The sequence below is a fragment of the Cricetulus griseus genome, chromosome 5, assembly GCF_003668045.3.
Source record: "Cricetulus griseus strain 17A/GY chromosome 5, alternate assembly CriGri-PICRH-1.0, whole genome shotgun sequence".
In the NCBI taxonomy this organism is placed as follows: domain Eukaryota; kingdom Metazoa; phylum Chordata; class Mammalia; order Rodentia; family Cricetidae; genus Cricetulus; species Cricetulus griseus.
In genome coordinates, this window is record NC_048598.1 from 131,584,517 (window position 1) to 131,602,880 (window position 18,364).

An 18,364-nucleotide genomic window follows, 5' to 3' on the forward strand; every position below is an offset into this window, starting at 1 on the left:
AGTGCTTAGCTCAGTGGTCTCTGTTGTACTAATAAATCATATAACTATTACTGTTTCCAGAAGATTTCATCATCCTCCAGAAGCCTCAGTTCTTTTTAACTGTCAATCTTCCTTCAGTACCATGTCATGCTAACTAACAAACCTCTTGAGATCTCCTTAGAAAATCTTGGCCATCCAAAACTCACAATCGGATTTGTGAAAGAACTACAAGCATAACAAATTCTTGAAAACCTGATTCAAGATTAAAGAATATTATTTCCTATGAACATTTGCTGTGGAATAACCTTTTTGTACACTATGAAGATATATCACTCTGATTGGTTTAATAAAGAGCTGAATGGCCAATAGCTAGGCAGGAGAGGATAGGCGGATTCCCAGGCAGAGAGAGGAAGTCAGAGGGATGCATCTAGGTGCATGGGCATACAGAATGGAGGAGAGGTAAAAATAAATAAATAAACAAACAAATAAATAAATAAGGCCATCTGGCAGAATGTAGATTTTAAAATAATGCATTAGTTAAGTTATAAGAGCTAGTTGGGAACAAGCCTAAGCTAAAGGCCAAGCTTTCATAATTAGTAAGAAAGAAGTCTCTGTGTCATTATTTGCAGGCTGGCAGACCCATAAAAGTCGTCAGATTACAAACATTGATGGGGCTGTTCCTTTAAGATGATGGAAATGTGGGCCAGACAGATGGCTCAGCAGGTAAGGGCACTGATGGTATGAGTTACATCCCTGAGATCTACATGGCAAGAGAGGACCAACTCCTGAAAGTTGTTCTGAGACCTGCACACACAACACACACCCACACACATATAGGCATGCTCAAAAAATAAGCAAATGAATGCAAAAAAAGTAAAAAGGAGAGCTGGAAATATTCCAAATAAGCAAAGCATGAGACTTCTCAGAGTGGAAACAAAAAGCCTTCCACTTAGAAAATACCCTGCTATACAAGGTCATCTATTTATTTTAGAAACCAAAGACACAAGTTTGATTAAGTAGAGCAGAACTTCTGTATTATAAAGGGAAAATAGGACCATCACCCTAAGAACATAAAACATCACTTTGAAATGTCCACAGCCAACATCAAAAACATGTTCTACATGATATGAGAACAAAGGTGTTTCCAGGTGTTGCTTCCACAGCATATGGTAGAACCCATAAACTAGTATGCATATTACTCCTAAAAGTTAATTGTTTTCTTGTCTCTGCTATGCTTGCTTAGGAATCTGAATGTGAAACTTATCTTTTAAAAGGCCACTTTCAGCTAGGGAGATGGCTCAGTGGGTTAAATCATTTGCCATCAAGTCTGACAACCTGAATTTGATCCCTGGGAGCCACATGGTGCAAGTGGTAGAGAAGTGACACTCACAAGTTGTTCTCTGACCTCCCATGTGTACCATGGCACACACATGCATGTGCCACACACACACACACACAGAGAGAGAGAGAGAGAGAGAGAGAGAGAGAGAGAGAGAGAGAGAGAGAGAGAGAGAGAAACAATCAATCACCCAATCAATGCCCCCTCTTGGTTATTATAACTGAGACAAAGACAAGCTCCTCCATGGGGATGTGGTGTTGGAAAGGCACCAGCTCCAGAAGGAAACAGCAGAGCCAGATATGCCTTGCTCTGTGGAGCCAGAGTGGGGTCAGCTAGGAAGTTTTCAGAGCCCGAGTGACGGAGAAATGACTAAGGCCTTTCTATATTACTTCTGAGCCTCTTCTAGAACAGAGGCTAGGAAATGCACTCGTGACTACTCTCCTGCCCAGTTTTATTTCAAAGAAGCTCAGTGTTAGGCATTTGTGACCAGGTGGTTTCTGTTACCTTTTCCTATAAACGATGGGTTAAAGTGTACACAGAATCTTCCCAGGGAAACATCATGGGGAAAAGATAACTTCCATGTCCTCACAAGTTTTTTCAGTTACATCTGCCAAGATACCATAAAGCTCTAAGCTTCAAAGAAGCAATGGGTCCAGCATATCACACACTATACCACACACAAAAAACCTTCCTCACATATGCAAAATTCTAAATAACTTTATGAGGGGCTTTAATCCCAGCACTCAGGAGGCAGAGGCAGGCAGATCTCTGTGAGTTCCTGGCCAGCCTGGTCTCCAGAGCGAGTGCCAGGATAGGCTCCAAAGCTACACAGTGAAACCCTGTCTCGAAAAACAAAACAAACAAGCAAAAAATGTTTTACAATGTTTCTACAAGATGAATGCTAAACTCTTAAAGTTAGACATTTAACCAGACAGATAGCCTGATGCAATATGCAACTAGACCCACACTTCCCAAACCCAAGATCTCTGGTCTTCTCATATTTTCATGTTAGGACTACCTAGGGTGAAGGTGACAGTCCTGGAGCTGGGGTCCTAGGTACCCTGGTTCTATCTCCCAATGTATTTCTTTCTCACATCAACTGTGGGAAATCCTGATGCCTAGCTAAGATACAAAACTAAAAGAACAGACAAAGTACATTTCAAGGAGGGGTAGAGATGACCTCAAAAGTCCCACCTAGCCCTGAGAAGCAACTATGGTTGACTTGTTTTTAATTCTGTGTGTGGTTGGTATGTACTGTGTGTACTTATTCATGTGGGTACATAGGGGTGTGTGTGTGTATGTGTGTGCGTATATGTGAACGCAGAGTCAATGTCACTTAACTTCTTCATTGCTCTCTGCCTCATTATTTTAAGACCATGTCTCTCACTGAATCTGGAGTGCACTCAGGGATTCACCTGTCTCCACTTCCCCAGTTATGACCACAAGTGACAACACACTGTGTCTGCCTTTTTAGGTAGGTGTCAGGTACTCAAACTCAGGTCCTCACGCTTGCCCAACAAGCCCATCAACTGAGCCATCTCCCTAAGCCCTGGTTTACTGTTTAACTGAAACCATGCCTCCTCGCACATTATGGTCGCCTTGGCTCCTCAAGAGAGGATCTTGGGCCAGTTAATTAAAACCTGACAGCATTTTCACTTTGTACTCTGAATACAGGTTTAGAGGGTGCCAAAGCCTAAGTTTTAGAGGGAAGTTTGAAAGACTTCTTGTCTGAGGGAGAAAATTTTAAAAAGGAACATCACTGTTAATTCTTTCCAGGGCTCTTCCCACTGCTCATCTGGGATAAGCTGTTGTTTCTAAAGGCTAACATGGTTTTGAAAGCATGTTGGCCTTTGACAATAATGACAGCGTTGGCTTTTCCTTTCCCCACAGCCTTATCTCTCTTATCCAGAGATAATGTGACTGACCTATAAACCCAGGCCATGGGCTTCAAAGCTGTTTACTCGATGGCTCTGGTGGGCTTACCCTGACACAGCACCAGTGTCTCACAGGTCCCCTGTTGTGCCCAAGGACATATCCTTAAAACATGGCTGGCTTCCCAGGCTCTGGTCATGGAAGAATGGAGAAATGACCCCAATGAGGCTAATCCACTGACCTTTCCTAGCCTTTAGCCAACTGCTCAAATAAATAAAACCAGCAGGGGCAGCTCCATTCCCAAATGAAAGCAATTTATCCCTAAACATGCAAGCCTGTCTCAATGTTTAAAGCTCTTAGACCATCTAAAACCTGGCAACTCATTCTCCAAGAGAGCAATTTTATTCTCTAGGAGGCACTTGGTGGCCATGTCTGAAGACTTTTGGGGTTGTGCTGCAGCAGTGCAGGAAGGCTGCCATAGGCATCTGCTGGATACATGGCAGAGGTGCTGCTGAACACGTACAAGGCAGACCTCTCTCACAACAGCATCATCCAGGCCAGTCTTCAACTGTGCTTAGGTTGAGAAACCAGGGATCACAAAAGAAAGGACCATTTGCCAGAGTACTACTGGATAAAGCTGTGAAGAAACTCATCTCCATGCCATTTGGTTTAAAATAAGAATTATACACCTGGGCCAGTGAGAAGGCTTTGCAGGTAAGAGCTACCTGCCACTAAGACTGACAACCTGAGTTCAGTTCCCAGAACTCACATGATGGGAAAAGAGGGCTGACTCTTGCAAAAGTTGTCCTCTAACCTCCACAGGTACACATTCGAATTATGGAATTTGCATTTGCATTCAAAGTCATTCCCTTTTCTCTCCCCCAAACCGTCTCTCCAGTTAGCTTCAGCTGTCAACTTGACACAGCCCAGAGTTATAGGGCTTGATTAGGGGGGTAGCATCTCCGTTGCTCTCGATTAGATTGGTCTGTGAGCATGTCTGTGGGGACATTTTCTTGACTGATAATTGATGTGGGGGGGCCAGCCCACAGCGCAGCACCACCTCTAACCAGGTGGTTCTATGTTTGATAGAAAGCTGGCTGAGTACCAGCAGGAAAGAGCAAACCAGGAAGCAGCATTCCCCCAGGGTTTCTGCTCCAGTTCCTATCTTGAGCTCTCCCTGACTTCCCTCAAAGACACACTATGACAAGGAATTATTAGTTGAAACAAACCCTTTCTTTCCCAAGTTGTTTTGATCGTGATGTTTATCACGGCAACAGACAACAAATTAGAACACAACCACGAAATAAACAATGGTAAGACACTTTTAAAGAATTACACATTTAATGTTATCAAGGCCAAGGTACTATTGCATAATAAATGGCCATGCACGAGACATGATGAGGGCATGGTGAGATGTGTGGTGATCAGAGAATAGATGCCCACTTAAGTCCTTCAGTGCTGAAGAGCATGACTGTAGCTTGGTTGACTTAGCTTGGTAGCTGTGCACTTAGCATGCACAGAGCCTTGGGTTTTACCCCAGCCCTGTATAAAGCAGGAGTGGCAGCACCGCCCAGTAATCCAGAATTTCTGAGGTAGAGAAAGGATGATTAGATGTTCAAAGCCATACTTGTCTATAAGGCATTTTAGGCCAGCTTGGGACACAGGCACCAAACCTGTGGTGGGGGAGGGGGGATATTACGGGCTAAAACATTCACAGGCAGTATTAGCCTGTGAAGCACTGCTGGTCTTACTCTAGCTTAAAGAGATTACCAATTTAAATAGAATGGACTATCACCCAAAGATATTGCCTAGCCTCCTCCCTTATATCCTAAGGAACTTCCTGTGGTTTAGAGCATTTGACCCAGAGGAGTGGGTTCTGTCCAGCAAGGAACAGGACAGGATCTCAGGTCCATGTCCCAGGGCAGGCAGCAGGAAGGGAAACTGGACAGGCAACCCCAACAGATGTTATTAAACCAATATTACACAGTGCCACAGAAATTAGGTCATTACTGTTCTGCTAACACTCCACTCCTAACAGTGTATAATTTCCACCTAAGAGGGTTCCATGTGAACATGCTGTTGTACAAACGAGGAAAGAGAGGCCCAGGAAGTTTAAAGGATTCACTGGGATCACCCAAATCTGAATGCCATACAGTTGGTGTTTTGTTTTGTTTTGTTTTTCCCTCTGTGAGACAGCAGAGCACTAGCAAGTAAAAAGATTCCATTCAAGGTATCAAATATTCATAGCTGCACTCCTGCCAAATACAAGTCATAAACAGATGTTAAACTTAAACCTACCTGTGATTATACACTTCCTTTGGCCCCTATAGATCTATCCCTAGGTATGTGCACTACATATTTACTCTCTGTTGGAAGCCCTGGTATGTGGATCCCTGACTGTGTGCGTGCTCTGTGAAGGCAGCATATCCCTGAGAATGTGTGTGCTCCTCTCTGTTAGAAGAATTCCTGGCCCAAGAAGAAAGTGTAAACAAAGACAATCCAGAGGGAAAACAGTGATAAGATAAATGAAATCCAATAACTCCTGGTCCTCCCCTCCACCTACTTCCCTCATCTTGCTCCATAAGAAAAACAACCTGAGTGCTAGTGGGAGATGTGAGCTGTCCTCTCAGGGGCCACTCAGCTCCCTGTTCTGGGCTGCATGGTTCAGGGCTTGGGAGGACTGCTTCCTCATAAGATCAGTGACTGTGACTCCCCTCATATTGAACCAGGCCATCTGAACACAGTCCTATGTCCCTGAGAATAGGACAGTTGTGGCCCAAGAGGAAACTGGATGAACGCATGATAGATTCTGGATGGATGGATAGAAACTGGATGGATGGATGGATATACAAAGGTAATAGATATATAGATGACAGACAGACAGACAGACTGATTTTAATTTTTAATCAGCCCTTGACAGCAAATGCCTGTGGCAAAGCAGTTCCACAGACCTGGAGTTCTATAGTTACAAGTGTTACCTACTCAGAGAATCTGAAGCTTTAACTGGGTCGCAGAGTTTTTCTAGTTCAATCTAGTCTCTATTCTTCATTTCAAAAACACAAAAACAGGGCTGGAGAGATGGCTTAGCAGTTAAGAACACTTGCTGCTCTTGCAGAGGACCTAAGTTTGATTCCCAGCACCCTCATGACTACTTCTACCATCTGTGACTCCAGTCCCAGGGGATCTGATACCCTCTGGACTCCAGAGGTATCTATACACACACGTGATACACATAAACTCAAGCAGGTACACACAAATGAATTAATTAGTCCTTATTAAAAATACAAAAGGATAAAAGCAGGCCTGTCCATTCAACACTCAAAGAACATGCTGCAGTCAGCATCAGTCATTGGCTTCAATTTCAAGCATTTATTTATTCTTCATCCTTCCTGACTGTTTAGTTCACATTATCACTGAATGTTAAGCAACTTGGGGAGCACTCAATTGATTGCACATACAAAACAGAACAAAACAGAGGAATAAAACAGAGATGTATTTGTGTGATTTTTTTTGTTTGCCAATATCATCCTGAATCAAAAGCCACTAATACTGGGATTAACTATAGCTGTTAATCCAATGTCTTATTTTTTTAAGTCAAAATGCTTGCCTTTAACATGAACAGAGCTGTTCATATTTGTTCATTATTAGAGCATTCTCTACTTCCACCTTTACCTGAGTTCCAGGATGGAACTCAAGTCTTCAGGCTTTCAGGTAAACACTTTTGCCCACTGGGCCATCTCACCAGTCCAGCCTTTTAAAAAATATTTCTTAACAAAGGTTTGTAGTAAGTTCTCAGGACCCAGGAGGGCCCTCTTGTTACAAAGCTGCAGACTTTAACTTGTGTTTTACATTTTACTGCTTAGTTTTGTCAAACTGCTTCGAAACAAACATCTAAGCATAGGCACACAAGGACAGTCTCTCTGGTAAATGCCACTAACTCCTGTTCCTCTCGTGTACAAATCTGCAAGAGCATTATGGAACAATAGTGTGTGATGGACAACTTTTACAGGCCCAGGGAGTTCACAGGGGATGGGAAAGCCCAGAAGCAGCACCAAAACACATTGTTAATACCTGGTATTCTTCGGGAAAGGAAAAATACAGGCTGCGGGCCCTGGCAAACTTTTAGTAAGCTGTCTCTAGTTCTGACCCAGTTTATGCAAGAGAACTAACATAGTTCCTTGGCAAATCACTGGCAAATCCTTGCCTCTAGCTTACAGCGTCTGCAGAAACTAAACTCTGCCAGTTCATTTTATAATATGACACTTTCTTTTGCCGTTGGCAGTAATGGCTGTGCTCTCAATAGCTGCGATGTACTCTCTAGTCTTAGTCTCCTTATAGCCAAAAGTATGAACACACACACACACACACACACACACACACACACACACACACACACACCATGACTAGGAGTTACAGATGCACAGATAAAACATAAGGTGAATCTAACCATATTCTAGACCTGGCCTGTACATTTCTAACAACAACAAAAACTTAGCCAACAGCTAGACTATAAGAATCCCTCTCTAAAATATGAAAGGCGGGTATCTGCATCACCCCAACAAAGCTCAAAGCTAAGACCTGGACTATCCACTTTTGGAAGTCTAAATTCAAAGTGCCCATCAGACAGGCAATGCTGCCAATTGCACTGCAGGTATTTTCTTCTGAAATGAAAGGGTCAAACACCAGCTTAATAGGTGACCCTCATTGTATGCCTGGCAGGAATACAAGTAACTTTTGACTCCAAATCTGGTGCAGTCGATGGAAGGAAGGAGCTCAGGTTCTTTCTAAAGGTGAAGAAACATAGCAAGCTGGATGGGGTGGAGGGAGAAGCTTCCCAAGTCCATGTCTGGCAAAGGAGTATTATATTTCAGTAGCCTAATGGCAAACAGGCTTTGTGTTTGCATTTTCTCTTCCTGGCAATCTCTGTCATTACAGTGCAGCTTGCCCATTATTCCCCTAAATTACCAAGTTTCTGCTTTAGTCAATTGTCTACATCAAATATTGTCAGTGTTGCACAATATTGAGTTCTATGCCAAAAGAGAACGTCAGGAAGTCACACCAGCTACATTGAAAATGAAACACACTTCCCCAGTTTTCCACATTTAATTTTCAATGGTAGCTACAGTTTAAGAATTACAGCTGTTTACTTGGCTCCCAATTTGCTACATTATAATGAGTCTCTCTTTTGAGGCAGGGAGAGGGGGAAAGGGCTATTTTAATGCCTAAGGATATTCAATATCAGATTGCATGCTCAACTACCACTAAAGTTTTATTATTTTTGTTAAAAGGGCTTTCACAGTTTACCTTAAAAGGGCAGGAAACTGAGATGTTGGGGCCCCTCTTAACTGTTAAAGTAGGCTTCAGTTGCCTTTTACTAGGTGAGATGCCTGTTTCCAGATGAAGGATTCAATCCAGTGAAAATTTATCCTCACAAATAGGGTCTGAAACTGAACACCCTCCAAAAAATTTAAATATAGAATATAAAAATACTTCCTTTTTTCAGATACTCTGCCTATACGAAATACATATGTCTATATGAAATACAGCAAAAGGGAAATTCAAAAGCTTTATCATTCAAATGCTAAATGTGGGGTTGGATGCTGTTGCTCAGTTGATAAGCAGGTGCCCCTCTTGCATGTACAAAGGCCTTGTTTCACACCTGGCATGAACCAGGTGGAGAAGCACAGGCCTATAAGCAAAGTGCTTGGGAGACAGGCAAGAGAATCGAAAGTTCAAACCTATCCTCCACTGTATGTATTTAAGGTCAGCCTGGGATACATGAGACCCTGTCTCAAAACTTGGGGACACAGGTGAGGGGGTGAGGACAGAACCCTTGTTGCTATGCTCTTCAGAGTCAACAAACTCATTCTTACACTATGAAAGTAAACTCCCTTGGAGATGCTCCGTTCTCTGCTCCTGGGACATCGGGAAGGGTACCAGAAACTAAAAGGTAGACAACATCTTTCTCTGCCATCTGTTGGGCGGGAATACAGGTCACTGAGATGAGTGGGCGTCTCAACTTTATCTGTCCTCCTTTCGGTGGGGATGCTAATGAGGTGAGGACATGGTCTCTACCAAAATATACATAAAAGACAGTGCATTCACTAAGTACTCAGCCTGCCCTAGCCTATACAAACCTCTGAGCTAAAAAAAAAAAAAAAAAAAAAAAAAAGGATGTTGGGAGTATTTGACTTAGATACTAACTGGGAAGCTTTCTTCCATTACCAAGTTAACGCCAGAACAAGTGACAGCAATTCATAATCTTTATCCCAAGGGGGGGGGCGAGGTGGGAGGAGACACTTTCATTTTGACTAAGTGCCCTGTAGAGAAAACAAGTTTGGCAACCAAAATTGGCAAAGTTTTGTTTTTTCCGTAACTAACAGAACACAGACCTAAGATTTGGAAACACAAGACTATAGGATGCTAGGAAAGACCCCCAATTCCAGTGACAAGCTCTGTGGATCATTTTCTGAACCATACACCTGAAGCTCAGTGGTACCTAGCTTTGTGGGAAAGGCTTGTTCCCTCTTATCCAGCTGTAACTTTAAAGTGTTTTCACAGAAGAACCCAAGATTCTCAAGCCAAAGCCATACTCTAAATATTTACAAAATGAAACTATTTCAGTCTTAACTGTGTTTTTAGGCACCTATTTGTGGGGAGAACCTTGTTACCAACACTAAAGACAGTTCTTTAAACAAAGTAGCCCAAATAAAACTATCCACAAGCACATTCTCAACACTCCAAACTACCTGCCAAGAAGAGAAAGGCAGGTTTCCAGTTCTGCCTAAGGATGTGACTGACCCACCACGCTTCTCTATCACCCTTCTTAAGATGGATCACACTCCAGAGCCACCAGTTTGACCACTGCATAACAACACCTTAATCAACACCAGACAAATGTCCTTTCCTAGGAATGGCCTGGAACAGATCCTGTTTATAGAACAACTCTGCCCCAGATGACAAGACTGCTGTCTCCCAGCAACTCCAGGAGCCACTGGTGGACTGACAAAAGCTTCTAGCTATCTTTGCCTTCTCTTTCTCCTCAGTTTCCCCGCCATACACCTTTGGGGAAATTATCTGGGCCAAGGAGAGTACAGCTACTAAAAGTATCCAGTTGAGTGTACTAAGAAAGTGTAACAATAGCCTATGGAGGTGAATGCATTCTAAAAGTAATTATAAAATAACAAACCATCTTTACACTCATGGAAAGAATTGTAGCAAGATGTGTTGACAAAAATAAGGGAGAATATTACAACAAATTACATAACTAGCAGGAGATAGAATACAGATCTTGGATTTTCAATCCTCTTTAATTTTTAGCTAATGAATGCTTATTAAAGAAACTTGTCCCAAATTCTGGAAAGACTGAGACGACAAATAGCCTGCCTTCAAAAAGTTTAGCACACAGAGCAAAAGCAAATAAGCTAATAAATGAAGGACATTTCCCCCTTATGATAAATCCTAGGGCAAAAAAGAAAATACATAATAATGAGTGAAAACTTCTGCTATTGCTGCCTCACAGGGATGTAACCACCTACTTAAGATGATGAGTGTTAACCACTTGGCACAACAACCCAAGCATTACCCTGTACATGAATGCACTTGCATAGAAACTCCTATATACAACCCCCCACCCATTTTTGAGAGATAACACAATCAGGATAAAATGCAGACGATGGGAAACAAACATCTTAATATAATTTAATTGCCTTTTGCTCAATTACGTTACAAATAACTACATTCATCAAGAATCTGCAAACCACAAAATGTAAACAACTAATTGTGACTAGGACATAAAAGCCCAGATGCTTAAGATAATATCAAGTGTACTATAAATTTAAAAATAGTACTTACAGCTACCTTGTCTATTTTTCAACAGCACCCCAAGGATCTTGATTTGGGGGCAGCCATACAAACTGAATGCTACAATGTCAGAGTTCAGTTTAAACCTTGCGCTATTGGGAGGAGGGGTCATTTTCAGAGTTGCAAGGCTTTAAACCTAGAATCAACATTAGGTATTCTTTGAACTCACCTGTCCACACTATCAGTGAGATGACAGGTGCTCTCAGAGGTAATGGGTTAGCACTCGGCTCAGAGTTTCACTTTTAAGGACCATCAGCAGCTGGACTTTAGATTTTATGAAAATTATTTCTACCACTGTGCGCCCACACTTCAATTTCTGTTATTAATTGCTCTGATATTTTGAGGTGATGACACCTCAGGCTATTTGCTGACCAGGGAGCAGTGTAGGCATGGGCAGAGTGACCTTGTTAAGAAAACTGCCTCCAACACTATTAACTGTGGTAATGGTGGAAAGATACGGTTCGCTTGATGCAGCAAAGACATCTTCCAAATTTAGTTCACCTCACAACAAAAGCCCCAGACAATTCCTTTTGAGATGATGTATCAGCACGAGGGAGGAAAAGGGGTCCAAAAAGGGTATCCAAGCTATGTAGGAGAGAATAGGGGGAGTCCCAGAGCTGCCAGAAGGGTGAGGAAGAGGGAGCAGCTGGGCCTAGGGCAAACATTTGACCACACCCCCGGCCACGCCCTCCCAGCTGCCCGCAGAGCCACAACGAATTGAAACAGCAGTGAGAGCTGTTAAGATTCCGAAGGCAGGAGTCGCCATGGCAACCGGATTCGTCTTGCAGGCAAACTATGCTTCAATTCACTAGGTCCGGCTCGAATCTCAAGAAACTACCAATTCAATGAGGGCAAAACGGTCACGGGCAGCATTTGCCATGGATGCTCCATGGAGGTTGATGATGGGAGAGAGGGACTGGAGAGCAAAATTCTATTCCTGAGCACAGTAAAGCATGTGATGCGGAGGGGACAGAACACCACAAACCTTGGCTGTAAGGAACGTGCAAAAGACCTTAGAAGGGTCTGATGAATGTGTGAGTCTAAAGGAACGAATGAAGCTAATGAAGAAAGGGAAGACAAAATCCAGAGGACTTTAGAGTTGTCGGGCCGGGCCTCGCTTAGGTCTCCTCTCCAGCCAGGAGACTAGCCAGTCACAAACAGCTGGTAAACCCGATTATCCAGCCCTCTTGCCCCTACAGCGAACCTTATCATTAGGTTATCCTCCACCCCGTCACCCCCAGGGTTGTAGGGAAGGCGTTTAGCCCCCGCCCAGGTAGGTGCCCTTTACAGGCTTGATTCGGCAGACCCAAGAAGACTGAGATGTGCCCCTCCGAAGCAGGACGCGGGGAACCGAGTCCGGTCCCCGGGAGGCGCATCTCCCCGCGTCTCCGCCAGCCGCCTGCTCGCGGCCTCCGCAACGCCAGGTTTCCCTCTTCTCCCAACACACAGTAAGCACGGTCACTGCCTGGATTACAGCCACTCTATCCGTTTGAAGTACGGCTAGACGTGAAGGTGCCAGGGATGGTGAGGGGCTCGCTGCCACCACGGTGCCCACAATCGTACAGAGCCAGCGGCCCGGGAGCGCCGCCCGCTGCCGCAGCTGCCGCAGCCCTGGCCCGAGAGAACCCTCGGGCGGGAGGCGAGCTGTACCCGGCCGGTTCCACTACCACGGAGCGTCTAGGAAAGAAAGAAGGGAGGGACCCCATCCTCGGGGACGCCTTCCTTCAGGCTCGCCTCGTTCCGTGCCGCGCTGCAGCCATTTTCCAAAGCCTAGTTTGGCAGCCCGTAGCAATCTGGGTCCCGTTCCCACCCAGACCCAACCTGAAGGACGAGTTTAATATTTACCTACTGGCCCGGGAGCTCCGGGAAGCAGCAGGAAGGAGCGCCGCCAACAGCGCGAGGAACCAGCACGCCCACCCCGCGCCACGGTGCGGTGCCGCTAATGAATGAGTACGGCGGGCGAGCCGAAGCGTCCCCTCACCTGAGCAGCTGCTGCATGCTGAAAAGGCCGCTCTGCGTTCCCGGTACAATGGGATCCGGTTAAACAGTTCCCTTCACAGCCGCTCGTAGGTTACCAACTCGCAGGTGACATCACCCTCGCCTCGTCTGATAGGATACAATGTGGCGTCCACTGCGCATGGGACGCCCTGACCAGGCCCTTAGGATTCTGGGAGTTGTAGTCTAAATCCTGCACACAGAGCCGAAATAGCTTCTCCATCCGCGCCCGAAGGAACTACATTTCCCGAGGTGCCTCTCTTCCCTTCTGTGCCCGCCTCCTACCCGCCCCTTCAGACCCGCCCCCTCCCCGCCCTCCAGTCGAGCAGTGCCTGCGGTGGTCGTTCAGAAACCAAGCAGCAAACTGCTTGGCCAAGAGGGAGGGGCACCCAGCGGCCGTGCCCTTTGACTTGACCTCTGTTCCTGCCAACGAGCCGGTAGGCTGCGGGACCAAGGGGCGTCCTGAACTCGCGCACACCTACCGGGCACTTCTGATCCACTGGGCTCTCCTGCCCCCAGCTGGGAAGGGTCCATAAAAGCCTTTCCCTGCCTTTTCCATAGGACTCCAGGGGTTCTGTCTGGGTTGAATACCGAGCCTGTATTTACCCCTGTCCCCAAGGATCAAACAACGCCAGCCGTGAAAAGAAGGAATCCCCTTGCACCACACTTGGATCAGTTCACCTTTCTCCTCTCTCTCCTTCTCCCCCTTTTTAACCAAGACCGAGTAGCCAAGAAGAAAGACAGGAACAGCTTATTCGGCTGACCTGACAGAAAAACTGGCGGCTGTCACTAATAAAAATGCAGTGTAGTAGAAAACAGAGACAGTTGCCACAAACCTGCGTCCGCTAGCCTGCTGCAGTGGAGATAATACTATCGCATACCCATGCTTTTGTTCATCCCTGAAGAGACTTCCGCCCTGGTGGCTCACAGCTCCTCCGAAGACAGCATGCATGTCTAAAAGTTTTAGTTAATCATGCATTCATAAAATTTAAAAATCCGCAACACTCCCTCCACCTTCGCTCCCCACACGTTTTCTTTTAAAACTGTAAATTTTTTTTAAACCTTAAAGTAAACAGTATCCTGCAAGGATTGCCCGGATCAACAGACACCTAAATGTGTATTCAAAGGTAAGCAAAGGGTGTATAGTGGAATTCTGACCCTTCTGGCAGTTTTGGTTTTAATACATAAAAGTGTTCTGTGTCTCCATCTCTTTCAATGAATACCAAACATGAAAAATTAACAGGAGGAGCAAATCTCCAGGTGTCTTTTTACAAGAAAAAAAAAAAAAGCATTTATTCAGCTTTCAGTGGTACTGCTATGATGAGCTCACATGCCCACTTCCACCAGCAAAATTAAGATTTAATTCTTAGGGAATGAAGATTGACAATTAAAATTTCCAACAACTCTTCACCTAATTGCTGGTGGAAAGTCACCACTCATCTCCCCTTTTCATCTTGAAATATTAAGGTTCAAGTGAAATATATTCTTGGATGACAATCTCAGAGAAAGTGTAGCTTTGTGAAAGAGGAGGTTTACTGCTGAATTCTCATTTTCTTTTGACGAGCCTATTCTGTACAAACCAGACCCATTTTCCTCCACGGAAGCAGTATAACTCTGTTGCTCTTCTGATCTACTCAGTCCATCTCAAATATTATCTTAAATGGAACCCAGACAACACAAATGTTCCTTTGGCCATCAGACCAAGGGGACAAGCAGTGATGCTCTAGCTAATGGGTAGGCTTAATGTATTGCATAGTTTGCTGTGGGAAAATATTCAGAAAGAAACCAGACCTAGGATGATTCTAAAGGCTCCCTGAATCTTTTAACTGTAGAAAGCTTTTAGGTGGAAACGTAAGCAGTGAGCTTGAAATTTACTGAGTCAATAAATTGAGCTTGGAGCCTTTCTATCAGGCAAGGTTTATCCTTGTGGATGAAAGCATACTGTTAAGGTACACTCAGAGAAATAATTTTCTAGAAATCACCTTTCAGCAAGCTCTCTTGGTTCTTAGCAACAAAGAAAAGGAATAGACTCTTGCCCAAAGCAAAAGAATCCATTCTCCATAACAGTATTGCAGGGTGTGCCATGTCACCCAGCTGATCTCCACATGGAAAGCACAGCCTGCACAATAGACAAAACAGGTGTGTGTGTGTGTGTGTGTGTGTGTGTGTGTGTGTGTGTGTGTGTGTGTGTATGTATGTATGTATGTAGATGTGAGCTTTCATCAATCAACTCTAAATATAGATAATAGATAGAAGTCTTGGTATTTGAAAATGGTTTTCTGTAAGTGATGATGGATTTAAACTGATCCCTGCACACTGTTGCATTGGTAACCAAGGGAAACAAGATGGCTTTTTAGCATCAGAAATGCTGTCTGTGAACCTGAAATCAGTGGAAGCCTAAACTTTCCATGATGGCATAGAGGAACTCACACACACACACACACACACACACACACACACACACACACACACACATTTTCACACACTCATTGTGATGCCCGTATTTAATTCTTTCTGTGACTCAGAAACCATGAAAAGCCTTCATTCTTTCTAGCTTAATTTACATTCTGAGCCAAAAAAAAGGGGGGTTTCTTTACTTTTGCCCTATTATTTTTAAACAACTGGTGCTCTCCTGCAATTATCTTACAAAAGGCCCCATATCACCCACCAATCATCGACTATTAATCAGGAACACTTGGAGCCATTGAGAATAGACTTGTCTCTATGGAGAAGGTAGGAAACAAAGGCATCATGGGGCATGCTGCTGATAATTCAAAATAACATCTCCAGTCTCTGGTTACAAGGTTTTACTTTGGGGAGGAATATGACGGCAACAGGGAAAAATGAACATTTATCACTTTACATGTGTTATCACGTAACAGCTTGGTATTTCACAGCAGTTAAGGCTGTGTGTTGAACCTGGGTTTGAGATTGGGCCATTTTACTGTTTTGTGCCCTGCAACTTTGCTTATGTGTGTTATTTATTCTCTCTGAGTCTCAGTTTCCTTTCTTATAAAATAGAATTAGTAAGAATACTTCATACTTTTGCATATTAGATGGGGCATATAGGAACACTTTTGGGGGGGGAGCAGAGTTAGGGTTTAGTAAAGATGTTTTAAGATCCACTTAAGCATGATAGTTAAGAGAAAGACTGGCTCTCAGAAGAAAGTAGTACACACCCGAAAGCATGGGCCCGGGCTTTGGAAAGAGTAGCAGAAAGTAAGGCTTACTCATATGTGAGTGCAAGATCTTTAATAGAGCATTGCCAAAGACTTAATAGTTGCTCTCCACAAACTAATGATAAAAGCCTCTTGCTGAAGTCAACACTTGCATATCTCCTCGAACACAGGGAAGTCAAGCTGGTGTCTAACGAGAGCCTCCACTCCTACTGATTAATGTTCATAGTTCTGGAAGGTACTCTGCATGTTACCAGAGGAAAAAGGTAAGCACCAACCCAGCTACAAAACCTTCCATCTACAGTGATGACCTGCCTGCAGGATATGCTGATGCTGATGCCATGGTGGCATAAACATTGTCAGAGTAACCAACCACTGTCTGATTGGATTTGAGGCCCACTCCATGAGACGGAACTCATGCCCGACCCAACACTGCTCAGGTGACCATGAACCTGAAACTAGAGAGGCCATAGACCAAAGAAAAACTGTTTTTCTGCTAAAGGAACATAGCAATAAAATGACTTGTGATGACATTCTGCTATACCCATACGTCAGTGTCTCATCCAGTCATTACCTGGGAAGCTTCCCCCTACAGTTGACAGGAACTGATACAAAGATCCACAAATGAACAATGTGCAGAGCGTGAAAAACCTTGGAACACTTGGTCCTAAATGGAATGTCCTCTCAAAACCCCTTCCCTCGGGGCTCAGGAAACTATGTGAAAGAGGAAGCAGAAAGATTTTAAGAGCCAGAGGGGATGGATGACACCAAGGAAACAGTGTCTTCCAGACAAAAGAGGACTGATGAACTTGTGAGCTCTAAGAGGCATGTGGCTGCAAGTTCAGGCTCTTCACAGGTCCAAACCAAGTCAGGTTCCCACACTGAGAGAGAAGTGGACATGAGATCCCATCTCTAACCAATAAACTCTAACTGACAACAGCTTGCAAGGGAAAAAAAAATTGGTTTTCTTCAAGTCTCACCTGGCATACAAACCACACTTAAGGGCAGACGCCCTGCCCAGCAGTAGATGGCCAACACACAATGAATTTAATGGCATTTTTGTAGACTTTTCATCTCATAATGCTTTGTTTGGGGCGTTTTTTTACCTTACTGGTCTTTTGCTTACATATTATAGTTTCCGATTTTGTGTTGTTTTTATGGGTTGTCTGTGTGTGTTTGCCTGTCTGCATGTATATGTATTTCTCATGCTTTTTCTTTATTTTTTGTTTTGTTTTGTTTTTTATTTGCCTGTTTGTTTTCTAAAGAGAGGATTCATGGAGTTGGAAGGGTGGGGAGGCCGGGAAAGATACAGGAGAAGATGAGGGAAGGAAACCTATCCTCATAATGTATTATAAAAATGAATTATTTTCCATAGAAAGAAGAGAGAGTTGCTAGAAAAACATTTCTAAAACTCAGAACGATAAAAATGTTAGTTCTTACAGCCACTTGCAATTTTCCTTGCTGGACTTAATTTTGAAAGAGTTAATAAAAACTCATTTAAGTCAATTCTTATTCATGACAACACATGATTAGGAATTGTATTATATGTACACCCTATCTTACTTTAAACCACAAGTAGGCAAAGGTAACTTAGAAGGGAAAAAAAGAGAGTGGGAACTGCAAAGTGGAATAGTGCTGTTTCTTGGCTTATTCTTAGGTATTAACTTCTTCTTCCACAGGGCCCTGCTATCCTCAGTCTCACGAGGAGTCTTTCCCAAGCTTCCCAGCATGGAGAGGCACTTCTGAGACTGAAGGCAGAAGGAAGGAAGAATTTCTCCCTTTCTCCACCTCCCTACAGAAGGTGTGGGTGGTGTTTCTGTGGGAAGTCATGGCATGTTAAAATCCCAGCTTCTTCCAGGTCATCCTGGCCTGGATTAATACTATCTCCTTTTGTTCTTCCAACCTAGGAATGAAGATGGCCTCCTGCCTCTGCTAATTTCTTGGTTCCATTTTTTGGCTTCTGAGGTCTTTTGTCACAGTTTTCTTTTTTATAATTGCTCTAGTTTTTAAAAGTACAGTGGTTTGGGAGTTTTAATGAAACACTAGTATTCTTGTGTCTTCGTTAAAGTTCCTGCAGAGACAGACAATAGGTACTTTCTATGGATAGTCTATGCAAAACAAAGAAGTTATATAGTGTCAT

At 43.8% G+C, this 18,364-nt stretch overlaps 1 protein-coding gene and 1 long non-coding RNA gene across 3 annotated transcripts in view; one reads left to right on the plus strand and one right to left on the minus strand.

The window, feature by feature from the left end:
- Positions 1 to 13,185, minus strand: part of Daam1 (dishevelled associated activator of morphogenesis 1) — a 168,409-nt gene extending 155,224 nt beyond the window's left edge. Inside the window, exon 1 of one of the 2 annotated variants that reach the window (XM_027418217.2) lies at positions 13,035 to 13,185. The gene's annotated coding sequence lies outside the window, so the exon portion shown is untranslated. The other variant, XM_027418218.2, reaches the window with a different exon arrangement.
- A 174-nt stretch (positions 13,186 to 13,359) lies between these two features.
- LOC103162537 lies at positions 13,360 to 18,160 on the plus strand. The gene is made up of 2 exons (XR_003485919.2): positions 13,360 to 14,175; positions 16,398 to 18,160. It is a non-coding gene; the product is annotated as an uncharacterized LOC103162537 (long non-coding RNA).
- The last annotated feature ends 204 nt before the right edge of the window (positions 18,161 to 18,364 follow it).